The sequence below is a fragment of the Tachyglossus aculeatus genome, chromosome 2 (genome assembly GCF_015852505.1).
Source record: "Tachyglossus aculeatus isolate mTacAcu1 chromosome 2, mTacAcu1.pri, whole genome shotgun sequence".
Classification (NCBI taxonomy): Eukaryota; Metazoa; Chordata; class Mammalia; order Monotremata; family Tachyglossidae; genus Tachyglossus; species Tachyglossus aculeatus.
The window spans coordinates 8281795-8298387 of record NC_052067.1 but is presented as its reverse complement, the minus strand read 5'-3'; the positions used below and the strand labels follow the sequence as shown (position 1 = coordinate 8298387).

General features: G+C 42.5%; 1 non-coding gene across 1 annotated transcript; it reads left to right on the top strand.

Moving 5' to 3' along the window:
- Nucleotides 1–248: 248 nt before the first annotated feature.
- Nucleotides 249–386, top strand: LOC119925008. Its single transcript, XR_005449680.1, has one exon. It is a non-coding gene; the product is annotated as a small nucleolar RNA SNORA7 (small nucleolar RNA).
- The last annotated feature ends 16207 nt before the right edge of the window (nucleotides 387–16593 follow it).

Here is a 16593-nt window from a genome sequence, read left to right as displayed (position 1 = left end):
TATATATGCTTGTACGTATTTATTACTCTATTTATTTTTTTATTTTATTTGTGCATATTTATTCTATTTATTTTATTTTGTTAATATGTTCTGTTTTGTTGTCTGTCTCCCCCTTCTAGACTGTGAGCCCGCTGTTGGGTAGGGACCGTCTCTATATGTTGCCAACCTGTACTTCCCAAGTGCTTAGTATAGTGCTCTGCACACAGTAAGTGCTCAATAAATACGATTGAATGAATAAATGAATGAACCTCCTCTCAGTGTCGCACCTGGAGAGTTTCCAGCACTCTACCAATCTCGGCTATGGGAGGGTGAGTCAAGCAGAGGCCTGTCCATTCCATTCCTAGCTTGGGCAGTAGCTAATGAGTGGAAGGCAATCTGCTACAAGTCAAAACTCACCTGCGCTGGGCAGCAGCGGCCGGGGAGAGAGTCGAGGGCAGAGACTCAAGTTTACCGAGCGGAAGGAGAGAATGGTAAACCACTTCTGTATTTTTACCAAGAAAACTCTATGGCTACACTACCAAAATGATTGCAGATGGAGGTGGGGCATTTTGGGAGAGATGTGTCCGTGGTGTCGCTATGGGTTGGAGATGACTTGACAGCATAAGACAAGAGTAAAGCTGCTTCCAGAGCACTGTGCTAAGCTCTTGGGAAAGTACGAAAGCTCTTGGGAAAGCTCCAAAATAATCATATTAATTACTGTTCCTGTATCTCACAGGATTCACAACTGGAGAGGTGGGGGAGGGGAGGTTTCTTACCCCCATTTTCCAGATGAGGAAACTGAGGCTTAGGGATGCAAATGATTTTCCCTAAGTCACATAGAATGCCAGGGACAGAGCTAGAAATAGAAGCGAAGTCTTTTGACTCCCAGGACCATGGTTCTTCCACTAGACACGTTGTCTACTAACTCTGTTGTACTGAACTTTCTCAAGCATTTCTTACAGTGCTCTGCACACAGTACATGCCACATAAATACCATTGATCGGTCGATTGGACCCCAAATCCCTTCTTGTTGACCCCCATTGTTTACTCCACCCTGCTCATCAGAATAAAATCAATAGTAGTGGCATTATCAAGCAAATAACTCCTCACCATTGGCTCTAGAGCTGTCCATCCCCTTGCCCTCTCCTACCTCACCTCCCTTCTCTCCTTCTCCAGCCCAGCCCACACACACCGCTCCTCTGCCACTAACCTCCTCAGTGGGCCTCGTTTTTGCCAGTCCCGCCATCAAACTCTGGCCCACGTTCTACCTCTGGCCTGGAATGCCCTCCCTCCTCAAATTTTCCACACAAGCACACTTCCCCCTTCAAAGCCCTACTGAAAGCTCACCACCTCCAGGAGGCCTTCCCAGACTAAGCCCCGCTTTTCCTCTGCTCCTCCTCCCCTCCCCATCGTCCCGACTCCCTCCCTCTGCTCTACCACCCCTCCCCTCCCCACAGCACTTGTGTATATATGTACATATTTATTATTCTATTTATTTTATTAATCATGTGCCTATATCTATAATTCTATTTATTCATATTGATGCCATTTGCCTGTCTACTCATTTTGTTTTGTTTTATTGTCTGTCTCCGCCCTTCTAGACTGTGAGCCCTCTGTTTGGCAGGGATTGTCTGTATTTGTTGCCGAGTTGTACTTTCCAAGCACTTAGTACAGTGTTTTGTACACAGTAAGTGCTCAATAAATACGACTGAATGAAGGAATGAATGTGACAAACACCCTACTAAGCATTGAGGTAGACAGATAATCAGGCTGGACACAGTCCCCGGACACAGACACATAGGGCTCATAGTCCAAGTAGGAGGAGTCTAAGTATCTTATCTCCATTTTTATAGAGGAGGTAACTGAGGTGCAGAGTGCAAAGAATCATAAAATAATAACAGTAATAATGGCATTTGTTAAGCACTTACTATGTGCAAAGCACTGTTCTAAGCGCTGGGGAGGATACAAGGTGATCAGGTTGTCCCACGTGGGGCTCACAGTCTTCATCCCCATTTTACAGATGAGGGAACTGAGCACAGAGAGGTTAAGTGACTTGCCCAAAGTCACACAGCTGACAATTGGCAGAGCTGGGATTTGAACCTTTGACTCTGACTCCCAAGCCCATACTCTTTCCACTGAGCCACACGGCTTCTCATCATGGCTTCGTGGAAAGGGCGCAGGCTTGGGAGTCCGAGGTCGTGGGTTCTAATCCCAGCTCTGCCGCTTGTCAGCTGTGTGACTTTGGGCATGTCACTTAACTTCTCTGTGCCTCAGTTACCTCATCTGGAAAATGGAGATTAAGACTGTGAGCCCCACCTGATCAATCAATCAATCAATCAATCGTATTTATTGAGCGCTTACTGTGTGCAGAGCACTGTACTAAGCACTTGGGAAGTACAAGTTGGCAACATATAGAGACAGTCCCTACCCAACAGTGGGCTCACAGTCTAAAAATTGCCTTGTATCTACCCCAGAGTTTAGAACAGTGCTCAGCACATAGTAAGGGCTTAACAAATACCTTTATTATTATTATTATCATTATTACAAGAAAGTTAAATGACTTTCACAAGATCACTTAGTAGGCAAGTGATGGAGGCAGGATTAGGATCCAGATCCTCTGAGCTCCAGGGCCTTACTCTCTCCATTAAGCCACACTGCTTCAACCTGTCTGCCTTCCTGTGTCTTTTCTCCTTTCTTCATTCGAAAAACTTGGCACTTTGCAGTCTCTCTTACTGAGTACTTCCCTCCACCCCACTGTACCTTTCTGTCAAGCTTTCCCATAAACACGGACCTAAGAGAAGTAGCGCGGCCTGGAGGAAAGAACAAAGGACTGGACATCAGGAAACTTGCCTTCTAAACCCAATTCTGTCTCATGCCTGCCGTGTGCCCTTCAACAAACGACTCAATTTTCCTGAGCTTCAGTTTCCTCACCTGTCAAATGGGGTTTAAATATTTATTAATTCTGGCCCCCACGTAATCTGTGAGCCCCTTGAATCAATCTATCCATCGTATTTATCGAGTGCTTACTGTGTGCAGAGTACTGTACTAAACGTTTGGAAGAGTTCAGTATAACAGAGTTGGTAGATACGTTCCCTGCCCACAGTGAGCTTACAGTGACAATGTACGATCTGATGATTTTGTATCTACTCCCCAGTGCTTTACACATAATAAGTTTTTTTATCAAATATATTATTATATTAGTATCTTACTTCTCTTGGGTCCTATACCTCATCTCTCTCATCTTTTAATTCCCGGGGAACATTTTCCAGTTTATCATCTCATTCATTCATTCATTCATTCATTCATTCATATTTATTGAGCGCTTACTGTGTGCAGAGCACTGTACTAAGCGCTTGGGAAGTACAAGTTGGCAACATACAGAGATGGTCCCTACACAACAACGGGCTCACAGTCTAGAAGAGGGAGACAGAAAACAAAACAAAATTTGTGGACAGGTGTCAAGTCATCAGAATAAATAGAAATAAAGCTAGATGCACATCATTAACATAATAAATAGAATAGTATGATTGTGTTCCTCCCATTAGGGAAGCTCGAATATTGCTAATTGCATTCCTCCCAAGAGGGAAGCTCAATCCATTACGCTTAAACAACAAATAATTCAATTCGCCTCACGGAATAAATTTTATATAAAACTCAAGCTTTCCGTCCCCAGCCTCTCTCTCTCTCGCCTCGCCAATTACTGAACGAACAGCTCCATTCTTTCTTTTTTCACAATGATTATATAATAAAAAATGATCATATTAATTTGTTCTCTTTAGTCATGTTACGTGCAACTGTTCTGCCTCCCTTATTTGATTGATCTCCTTAAGAATGGTGATTATGTTTTTCCTTTAACATATACTCCAGCCACCTGTGTATGCACGATTAATCTCTGTTGAGTTACTGCCTGACACTGAATTTGGAGTTAGATAGGACATCCACATTGTTGTGAGACCCTTCTGCTTTTGGCTCTATTTCAGCTCAGGACACTGAAGGTTCAGTATACTAAAAGAGCCTATTTGCCAAGAAAATACATAGCTTTTGGGGGATACAGGACTTTAGGGAAGTCATTTCTGGAAATTCAGCTCCACTGCTTTTCAAATGATTGAATGGTAAATCAGCTAGGTTTTCCTGATGCCTGCGCTCAGTTCTGAGATGGTGTACTGAGGCTCGGAGTTTTGCAAAAAAAAAAAAATTAATGGTATTTGTTAAATGCTTACTGTGTTCTAAGGACTGGGGTAGATAAAAGGTAATTGGGTTGGACATAGTCCATGTCCCATATGGGGCTGATTTTCTAGTTATATAATAATAATAATAATAATAATAATAATAATAACAATGACATTTATTACGCGCTTACTATGTGCAAAGTACTGTTCTAAGCACTGGGGAGGTTACAAGGTGATCAGGTTGTCCCAAGGGGGGCTCACAGTCTTAATCCCCATTTTACAGATGAGGTAACTGAGGCACAGAGAAGTTAAGTGACTTGCCCAAAGTCACACAGCTGACAATTGGCAGAGCTGGGATTTGACCCCATGACCTCTGACTCCAAAGCCCGGGCTCTTTCCACTGAGCCACACTGCTTCTCATGATAGTATCATCATGACAGTGTCATCTATCCTGATACTCTTTTAATTACTGAAATCTAATCCTAGCTTCATCACTTTTCTGCCGTGTGAACTTGGGTAAGTCATTTCACCTCTCTGTGCCTCAGTTACCTCATCAATAAAACGGGGATGGAGACTGTGAGCCCGACATGGGACAGGGACTGGGTCCAACCAGATTTGCCTCTATCCACCCCAGGACTCCACAGTGCCTAACACATAGTAAGCACTTAACAAATACCTGTATTATCATAATTATTATTATTACTATTTGTCTCTCTAAATATTAAAGTTCTCAAGGGTAGGGGTAGTGTTTTATACTTCTATGTGTTTCTCAAGCTCCTTTAGCAGTATTTTGTACATAGTGGGTGCTCAATAAATATGGATGAGGAAGAGGAGGAGAGCGACACTCTTCGGAGAAACTATAGCCCTATGTTGTAAAACACATTTAAAAGCTCAAAGCTCTGACTAAGCTCAAAACTCAACACAGTGCCAGTAACCTGAACTTTTTTAAAGGCCTCTGAGCGATATGCTCTTCTGCCATACTGCCCACCCATAATTTGCCTTTGTCAACTACATTCAGAGCCCCATCAATCCACCGATCAAGGTTTACTGTAGGCAGAGCACTGTACTGAGTTGCTTAATCAATTATGAAATAATTATTCCCAGCTCACAGTCTCCTTCGCTTACCCGAAAATGAAATAACCTTCTCCTAAATAAGCTCTTCAAAAGAACCATTGACAAAATCCAAGCTGTTACTTTTTTAATGAAAGCCTTTCTGTAAGAGTTAAGGAAGAAAAATACTTATTGGCTCTGTATGAGGTTGCACGAATTGACTAATTTAAAGATTATTTAAAGCATTTTTCCATGTCCTTCTTTTTACGGAGCACGGACAAAAGGACACATTTTATGGATTGGCTTTAAATGATCAAAGTGTAATATCTTATCTCTAAAGTGGAAAAAATGCTCACAGCATATTGAATTCATAGAGCATTTTATTTCCAAAGCACTCACATCTTTTAGAATCTCATTTTGTTTTCACCACATCCTTATAAAATAGGGACAGAATGGGATTATTTTACAGATATGGTAACAGAGGTTGATGGAGACTAAGTCATTCACCCAAATTGATGCTGTCAGTTGGGTTTAAGATTAAAACTCAAGTTTCCTAATCTATTCCACTTACGGTCCTACCCACAGTAAGGAAAGCCTTTTAGCTGCCACTGATTTCAACTGTTCTGATGGTACATGGGGAAAGAATCATTTTATTATTTAACGTGACCTAAACCACAATAAAGAGCTTGATTTATGCAAGACAATACTGGGAATTTTGCCCCAGACACATTTGGGAATCCAGTGTAAATTCCCAAACATAGATGTAATGTGTTCACAGGTGAGTATCCGGTAGGGACTGTGCCTACTTGTAAAAAGACCCATCTTCTATTGCCTGGATGGGATTTAGGGAGGGGGAAATCAGCCCCTTGCGTCTCGGTTTACCCGCCCCCTCTTCCTCTTCCAAGTTACTGAGCTTAACAAAAGCCAGAAGACATAGACAAGAGTGCCACCCCTCAAAACACCAATCAATCAATCAATCAATCGTATTTATTGAGCGCTTTCTATGTGCAGAGCACTGTACTAAGCGCTTGGGAAGTACAAATTGGCAACACATAGAGACAGTCCCTACCCAACAGTGGGCTCACAGTCTAAAAGAACATCTTGGTTCTCCAACATTGCTTCTGCCCTATCCGTGCAGTTTTCAGACCCTGTGGAAACTGGCTGTTACCTATTCAATCGTGTCCCTGCTAAATTACAAACGAAATGCCAACATTTCAAAATATCAGAGCTGATTGGCCACTGAACTGCCTGCTTGTTTAGGGTAGAGGTCAAGGAGCAGAGAGGGGGGGTGATAGGGAGCCAGAGGAAGACTTGACCGAGTGGCTGGACTTTGGGGGTAAAAAACCCGGCCATTTGTCCCTCCTCAACTCATCCAGTGTCAATTCACCATATTTCTCTGCTTTCTATCAAAGAGGCACAGAAGTGGGGAGTGAGAATGAGGCGGCTCTAACTGAGCAAAGGCTACCAGTGAGACTGTAGCTGAAGAGGTTCATGCAATCGTATTTACTGAGTGCTTATTGTGTGCAGAGCTCTGTACTAAGCGCTTGGGAGAATATGCTATCACAATAAGCAGACACATTTCCTGCCCACACTGAGCTTTCAGTCAAGAGGATGAGCTTACAGCCTAGGAAGTTGAGTTATTGACCCTGCTGCTGTTTGGAAGGGCCGACTTGGCAAACAAGAATGGTTTTAAGTGAACGTGAAATGGGAGGCAACCAAAGCTTCAGAGTCACAGACCTAGCATCTCCTTCAGTCATAAACACTCTTGTTGTTTCCAACAGTACCACCTTTGTTTGTGCTTAACGTATGAATGGGACAACAAGAACTAGAAATAGAAAAATCCCCAGTTCGGTTTCAGGAGTCCAGATGAAGCCTTTGAGACCATCTAATGACTGTGGCCCAGAAAGCCACAACCTTAACATGGGATCCCAACATGGAAGAGACTGTTACTGGCATCCTTTCAGCCCCATCCACACCCAGTGGTCAGTGGAGTCAACTAAGAATAACGAAGAATATATGTGTGCGTGCATATAAGTGTACATACATTCAATATAAATTGAGTAACTTAAAAAAAGAAATGTGAGGGAAACATGTCATTATCATGTGTTTTCAACAGCCAAATATTTGGATGACTGTCCTCAGTTGCTATTTTGGGACTTGATGTAAAATGAAGATGGTGTCTAGCGGTGTGGAACGGAAGGACTGCTTGGTAGAAGCACTCCTTGTGTGCCCGGCACTTAAGAGATTCTTGAATACCTTGGCAATATGTCTTTGCAGATCGTCTGACATAGAATGTTGGCCTTCCTCATTCCCGAGGTCCATGGACAAAAACATTCTGGCATTTGTTCTTGGGTGAAACAAGGTCTCTCTCTCTCTCTCTCTCTCTCTCTCTCTCTTTAACTGACAGCATCATCTAAAAATGACATAACTTTCTTGAAAGCAACTTACTGTAATTAGGCTCACATTTCCTTCTTGCAGGTTAGTTTACAGATGAGCCACACCGAAGCTTGCCCATATTCCAATTTATGCCCTGTTTCCTGAGAATGTGCCAGGGATATACGCTATGTGTTGGTGTATCATTTTCTTTAACTCAATCAATCAATTAGATTTATTGAGTGCTTACGGTGTGTGGAGATTGCACTAAGAGCTTGGGAGAGTACAGAATAACAGAGATTATATTACAAGTGCTTAGTACAGTGTTCTGCACACAGTAAGCGCTCAAGAAATACGATTGAATGACTGAATGAATAAACGGAGATGGTACACCCATTCCCTGTCCGCATCGGGCCTAGATGTGACACCGTAAGCACTCAATAAGTATATGGTGTGACTGTCATTAGAGGTATAGGGCAAGTAGGAAGTGCAAAATATTTATGTCAAGCATTTTAACTAGTTGTTTGTTCACTTCATTAAAACAGGAGATTGTAATAATGCTCAAGAACTTGTAATATAAGATTTTTATATGGAGAAAATTCTGGAATTGTTTGCACTTTTCGTAACCCCACTCTCATTCTGCCTATATCTATTTGCTCTCTATCTCCACCCTGTTCTCTCTTTTTTTTTTCATCTTTTATCTGAAGCTCAAAAGGATGTGCAGAAAGGAGGCAGTTTACTCAGGGAGAAAGGTGTCAAATTTGTTGGTCTTCATTATAATACCAGGGACTTTTGGTCATACTACTACCATCATTGGAACAAATTCTTTGCAAACCAAATCTAAGTCAATCTTGACTCCGTTGCTGACCTGGTTATAATAGGGAAGGCGTTTGGCCTTAACTTTCAATTTGGTTCAAGAAGAAAATACACTAGTTTTCTGACACTCTTGTAGACCAGAAAAAAAAAAAAAAACATTAGTAATATTGAAGGCCACACTAAAGGCAGACCTTCAGTTGGTCTGAATCATATAAAACTGAAGTGTGTTTTTCGAATACATTGGAAAAAATTTCCCCCACCATAGGCTCTTCAGTGACTCAGATCAAGAATATAGACTCATAATAAAAGTCTCCTTAGGAATAAAATATGTTACCAATTGATAAAGTTTAAAAATCTAGGGACAAAGAAAACGAATAACCTATTCCACTGCCAAAATGTTATTACTTCGTTCTTTCAGTAATTTAAGACTCTGGAAGGTAGAAAAAGTAAATTAGTCAATAAAAGCCTTACCTAGAATTCCAGAGGCTGAATGCAAAAGAGGCCAAATTTTATGCAAGATTTATGAATCTTATACACATTTCATGGACATTTCAAGTAGAGCAGCAGGTTCTATAGTGTTTTTCAAGCTGCGAGAAGCTGAAGGGAATCTTTCATTTTTTGGAGTAGAGATAGACAAACTGCTTTTGTTATGAGGCTGCTAAAATAGGTAATGTTTCACATAAGGCTATTTTAAACAGAAAATATTGGATAGGTGGAGTTTGAACCCTGCTCTGGGAGTCTCCAATTTAGGGTCTGAAACTGAACAGAGTTGGGTAGAAGTATGAAGGCCAAAAAAAGGTACTTTAATAGGGGCTTTAATTTCAGCATTTTCCCCGTGGAAGTGGTACACAGAATAAATACAAAACAGTAAGCTGCAAAATAGTTTATAAATCATGAAATAAAATTGCATCCTGTGTGCGGCAGCCTTACCCAGCCATCCGGACTTGATTGCAGGTAGAAAAAAAAAAAGAAAAGCCAACTTTACGGTTTTGAGTATTTTATGTGGATTCAAAGGCTACTATAATTTAAGCACCGAATAAATTATTAACACCTCCAGCTAAAGGTGTGAGGCCTTGAATAGTGAGGTCTTTTCCATTTTGTTTTAATTCGGGAAACAAACTGTTCTTAACATGCTGGGATCATAGCTCATAACAATATTTCCTAACATTATTTCACAATATGAGGACTCCATCCATCAATCATTTTTTAATAATAGTTTCAAATCGAAGCTCTATTTTGGTATATTTCATTGAGGAATTGGAGAATAGAAGGTAGAAAGTTCCAAGCTTGGCCCAAGGATCCTTTTCACATTCAAATGTGAATTACATTGCGCTGAATTAGAATAAAACCTGAATTCTGGAGCTGTGATAAAATTAAATGCTCAGTAATTATTTACCTTGAAAAGACAAAATTAACCTTTTAGAATTTATATTTACAAAATACATCTCCACTTAGATGGTTTCGTGTTATCCATGCACGTTTTGCATAATATTTAATTCATAAAATCTGCCAGAATTGTTTTCCACCTAATTATGAATTTAAAACAAATCAAGATGTATATACATCTTCCACGGGCAATACTTTACCTCTGTGTTCTAACCCATATAATTCTTGGGTATGCACAGACATACATTTGTTTCCCCATTCAGGATATATGATAACATTAAAAAACCCAAAACCTTTGGTATATTTTCCTTTTATCTAACACAAATGGTCATGTAAACGTCCTGGTATGTGCAACAGTTTCTAAGGGGAATGGAAAATACAGTACATCATAAATTATGTTTAGACCATTGGGAGAGTTACTATGTCTGTGGCTATTTTCATTTTTTTTTATTTGAGAAGGAGCAAAGCAAGGAAATAAATACTATTCCTCTGAGAGTTAGGATGGAAAGAATATTTTTATCCTTGCAAATTCTCAGATATGAAATCCTCAGATTTAATTTACATATATCAACAATAGATTTTTGTTAGCTAAATTAAATGGCTAACCTGGATGTGTTCCCAGAAAAGAAAAAAAAAAAGAAAAAGAAATTTAATTTAGAAGAGAAACTCTAATTACAAATAAATCACAAATACAGTCTCTATTAAAATCCACACCAAAGAACAACAAAACTACTCACTGCACGCTACTTAAATGTCTCACATCTCATTTGATTTTGGTGTCCTGGGATAGATGGCCCTGAAAACAGTAGCTTCCGAGATAATGGCTGGACATGAAAAATACAGTTAAAATGGGGAGTTTCTGGAGTATGAAACAGAGGGGCTGCCTGATAGCATCAACTAATGCTATAAGAGGGAGTTGTTCAAATGCAAAAATCACTTTTAGGGCTAAATTTTATGAATGTCCATCTCTTCCAAATGATAATAAAATAAAACTAAAAATAAAAGAAGGGGAGATGCAAGCATTTAGACATTTTCAAGAGCACACAGTGGTACCTAAAATTGCATTGGTTTTATTAAAAAAAAAAACACGCTTAGAATCTGTAGTCTACTTACATAGTCCCAATACTGTATGATGTGCCACTTGACAGAAGCTGCCTTGAACAAAGTGGTGGCAGAGTCTGAACTAATGATTTGATGAGGACCGTGCAGATCCACTGTGAATTTAAGACAAGCACATTACTGCTGAAATATTCTTAAAATTAATGCTTGAAAATGTATCAGTGGCCATTAACATTCATATCATCGGGGGGAGGGAACAAAATCACTGCTACAGCCATGAGGTTGATTCAGTTCTGTACAAGAAAAAGAAAAAAAAATTCCTACATTCAGTAGGAATACATCTAGGTGACTAGGAAAAACAATTCTTTAGTTACCACAGTTGTTAACCATTTGGGTGTAGTCATAAAGTAAGCTTTCAATAAAATAATTTTTAACATTAATTACACTTATGTTTTACTTTCTAATGGAAACGCATGTTGGCCCATAAAACGGTATATTAGACACAAAACAAACTTCCTCAGAAACAAAAGGCATGGGGAAAAGGGAAAACTCCTCAAGAAGTCATTCATTTGTATGAATCCCAAAAACCCTTTTTTTTTAAAGTCTAGGGACTGTTATTTTAAAACTGAGCTATTATTAACCCATTGCTCACTCAGAAATAACTCTGCATTTTGTTCCAGAATTACAATTTCTTCAATCTTGCTTTCTGCTGGAAATATAAACTTGCCTTTTCTTTTTTTTTTCCTCTTCCTCATTTGAACTGGTGAGGTGCCATGCATCTTGAAGGAGAAAGCTCATTGTCAGATGGGGTTTATCAGGGATATTACTCTTTATTCGTTTGCCAAACTTTTGCCCTTTCTTCACCTCACCACACATATACCCGTGCTTGGGAAATGTTCTGCTTTATGTGAGTCTCTCCCTCTGCTTTTCTTCTATTCTATCTTTTTTTTTTTTTTTCCTGAGAGATACTGCTCCACATTTCCAGGGACTGATTGACGGAGACAGGTTGGTTAGAAAATTCAGCAGGACACGTTGATATCATCTGACCTAGTGGAGTGCGGGACAGGTTAAGAAGTCCTCGCAGCTGCTGGAGATGAAAAGATGCTGCCTGATTTGTGTTTACTTGGGACCTAAAGAACCTTTGGTTCAGTCCAAATCCATTCATTTCTCGGTCCCTCACTCCCCCTATCCTATCGGACAAATTAAAGGCCCAGTAAGAAGGCTTTGATTTCTAATCTGCTGGCCCATAACGGTTTCATGCCAGGACCTCTTGCTTCTTTCCCAATAAACTTAGAGAAAAAGAGACACACTTGCGTGTTAAGACCGCCTTTCCGCTCCTAATTGGCGGGTGACGACCGTATTTCTCAGAATGAAGATCTTCACATTTTCACAAAGACCCCACAGTCTATTTGATCTCCCCCAAAATAGTCGTGTTTAGTGTTGCGCCTTGTACTTTGCTTTTTAATAACAGAGCACATATTGAAACCATAAACACAATGAAAAGTCAGAAAATATTCCATCAATATTGTAACACTAGATTTCCTCTTTTTTTTTTTTTTGAATGGAAGGGGATGGGGGGTGGCGAGAAAAATCCTTTCGAATTGTGAGCCTTGTCCAATTCTCGCTGCTGGAGCCCTCGAACCCGTCTCAGAAACGCAGCCTGGTTTCAGAGAGAGTCTATTTTCCGCGGTTACGACAATATTAGATCCCAGAAATAAGGGGGGAAAGGCGAGTCTTACCGTCCAAAGACTGCAGCATGATCCAGCTCAGAGAAAGAGAGACTGAGGAGAAAAGTATAGCGGTTAGGGAACAAAAGTTTTAAGGTTTTGGTTTTTTTTTTTTTAACTAAGTCTGCAAAACTAATTTCCCTCAAAATAGGGCTCAATTTCCGTTGAAGAAAGCATGTTTGACAAATTGGAAGAATTCCGGATTTCCCCCCCCCCCAAAAAAAAAAGCCCTGATTTGATCCTTCACGCGGCCCGCAAGGTTTATTGTAATCAGATGCCACCAAACTGTGCCCGCCCTTGAAAGAAAAAAAAAAGGGGGGGCGTGGGAAGGAGGAGGTAAGGGGGGTCGGGAAGAAATATGGAAGTGGGGGGAGGGAGGGCTTGTAGAGGAAAAAAAGAATTCTGGGTTTTGGATCCTGCTTAATGGTTGATCAATACTTGTCCCTAATTCAAACCAGATGATTGTCCCTTTTCATTGTCCCCATTAATTCCTTTGAGCACTTCAAAGACGTGTTCCTCATCTCCCGGGACACCTGAGACAATGAAAATAGCACAACAAAGTGGTTGGGAAGAGGAGACCCTCGGGTTTTATTCATTTAATCGTATTTCTTGAGCGCTTACTGTGTGCAGAGCACTGTACTAAGCGCTTAGGAGAGCAGAAGGGAAAGGTGATTGGAGAGCTTTCCCTGACGGTGCGGGATCTCGGCAGGAGCCTGTTTGCTGGTCCCGTCTTCTGCCGTCCATGATGATGATGATGATGGCATTTGTTAAGCGCTTATTATGTGCGAAGCACTGTTCTAAGCGCTGGGCGGGGGTACAAGGTGATCAGGTTGTCCCACGTGGGGCTCACGGCTTTCATCCCCATTTGACAGATGAGAGAACTGAGGCCCACAGAAGTGAAGTCGGCTAGGGATCCCCCTGTCCCCAGCGTTTATGATGATGCTACCGGGGAATCTCCGGCGACCCGACTTAGAAACCCGCGAACGGTTTTCCAACCGGTCTCGGAGGCCGAAGCCCCGCACATCTGCTGGGATTTCTGAGCTTTCTGAGCGAGGATGAACTCCAATTCCCCAGGCCGGTGGACTTTGGAAGGGTGGAATTTCTCAGCACTTTGCCTGCACAATTATCCAGGATCCGTTAGAATCCGAGCTTGGCTGGGTTTTTTTTTTTTTAAGTAGGGGGAAAGGGGAGAGGGATTTATGACGGGAAGACAGTAAATCTGTGGGTAGTTTGAACACTCCACTGTAACCGAGACAAGATTCTTTCTGATCATTCGAGAGGCAGGAAAACTCTCCCCCTTGGCAGACAAATGGCCAGAGGAAACCGGGGAGGACAAAGGCACGTTTGTAGCAAGGCGAGTGTGGGAGAATCCACCTGGGAGAGCAGGTGAGGATGACAGCAGCACGTGGGGAACTCCAGTGGTCGTCTCCTCCTCCTCCTCCTCTCCCTCTCCCTTCCCAAACCTCTTCTCCTTCTTCCCTCCTCCTCCAGCCCTCTCCTCCCAAGAGGGAAGAGTCAATTTCCGTCTGAGAATAACTCTGCAGTCCCCCATCCGGCTCCCTTTCGCCCATCAATGAGCCTTGGGAAAAAAAAAAAGTCATGCTGGTGTATATTAATGATGGTATTTAATAATAATAACGATGGTATTTGTTAAGCGCTTACTATGTGCCAAGCGCTGTTCTAAGCGCTGGGGTAGATACAAGGGCTGGGGTAGGAGAAGCAGCGTGGGTTAGTGGAAAGAACCCGGGCTTGGGAGTCAGAGGTCGTGGGTTCTAATTCCGACTCCCCCATTTGTCAGCTGGGTAACTTTGGGCAAGTCGCTTCACTTCTCCGGGCCTCAGTTACCTCATCTGGAAAATGGAGAATAAGGCTGTGAGCCCCACTTGGGACAACTTGATTACCTTGTATCCAGCCCAGTGCTTAGAACAGTGCGTGGCACATAGTAAGCGCTTAACAAATACCATCACTATTATTGTTACATAGTAAGCACTTAACAAATACCATTATTGTTATTATTATTACAAGGTAATCAGGTTGTCCCACGTGAGGCTCACAGTCTTAATCCCCATTTTCCAGATGAGGTAACTGAGGCCCAGAGAAGTGAAGCGACTTGCCCAAAGTCACCCAGCTGACAAGTGGTGGAGTCGGGATTAGAACCCACGACCTCTGACTCCCAAGCTCGGGCTCTTTCCACTAAGCCAGACTGTTTGTTAAGCGCTTATTATGTGCCATTCATTCATTCATTCATTCATTCGGTGGTATTTATTGAGAGCTCTCTGTGTGCAGAGCACCGAACTAAGCGCTTGGAAAGTACAGTACAGCAATAAAGAGATGATCCCTGGCCACAGCGGGTGCCAAGCATTCATTCATTCATTCAATCGTATTTATTGAGCGCTTACTGTGTGCAGAGCACTGTACTAAGCGCTTGGAAAGTACAATTCGGCAATAGATAGAGACAGTCCCTACCCAACAACGGGCTCACAGTCTAGAAGGGGGTAGACAGACAACAAAACAAAACAAGTAGACAGGCGTCAAAACCATCCAAATAGATAAATAAAAGAGTGTTTTAAGCGCTGGATGTTGAGTGGGGGTGTCCCTGCCTCGATTTCTCCGTCCTCCCCCTCCCTCAGCAGGATGCATAAACGGATGAGCAGGGCCGTAATAATAATAATAAAACAATAATGTTGGAATATGTTAGGCGCTGCCTATGTGCCAAGCACTGTTCTAAGCGCTGGGGTAGTTACAAGGAGATCAGGTTGTCCCACGTGGGGCTCACAGTCTTAATCCCCATTTTACAGATGAGGTCACTGGGGCCCAGAGAAGTGAAGTGACTTGCCCAAAATCACACAGCAGACGAGTGGAGGAGTCGAGATTAGAACCCACGATCTCTGACTCCCAAGCCCGGGCTCTTTCCACTGAGCCACGCTGCTTCTCTAAGGAGGAGCTTCTCTTCTCAGTTTTCCTCTCCCAGAATCTCTCCTTTCCGAGGGGCTTCTGTCTCTCCCCTTCCAGATGACATTCCCTAAATGTCCTGGAGGATCCCAGTTTATTGGGAGCCTCTTGGGAAAGTTACCCTGAGGGGGGAATTGGAGGCGGGGCGGGGGGGGGGGGGGAGGTGGGCCTGGGGAGATGAGTAGCAGCGTGGCTCAGTGGAAACTCATTCATTCATTCATTCAATCGTATTTATTGAGCGCTTACTGTGTGCTGAGCACTGTACTAAACGCTTGGGAAGTACAGGTTGAAATAATCATGTTGGTATTTGTTAAGCGCTTCCTATGTGCCAAGCACTGTTCTAAGGGCTGGGGTAGATACAAGGTCATCAGGGGGTCCCACGTGGGGCTCACAGTCTGCATCCCCATTTTTTACAGATGCGATAACTGAGGCACAGAGAAGTCAAGTGTCTTGCCCAAGGTCACACAGCAGACAAGTGGCAGAGCCGGGATTCGAAAGAGCCCCTTGTAAGGTAGGGATCGTCTCCATCTGTTGCCGAATTGTCCTTTCCAAGCGCTTAGCCCAGTGCTCTGCGCACAGTAAGCGCTCCATCAATACGACCGAATGAATGACTAAAAGAGTCTGGGTTTGGGAGGCAGAGGGGTGGGTTCTAATCCCGCCACTTGTCAGCTGGGTGACTAATTTCTCTGGGCCTCAGTTCCCTCATTTGTAAGGGGGGTGGGGGTGAAGTCCGTGAGCCTCCACGGGGGGACGATCCTATCCCCTTGCATCTATCCCAGCGCTTAGGACGGTGCTGGACACCTAGTGAGCGCTTAACAACTCCCATCATCATCATCATCATCATCACCATCATCATCATCATCATCATCATTATTCATTATTACTATTATTGGGAGGCGGAGTGAGATGTCCCATCGGGATAGATAAGGGGAGATAAGGAGGGGGGTGGGGGAGGAGGGGATTTGGGGATGGGAGGAGGAGGGGATTTGGGGATGAGGGAGGAGGGGATTTGGGGCTGGGAAGAGGAGATTTGGGAGTGGGGGGAGGAGGAGATTTGGGGATGGGGAGGAGGGGATTTCGAG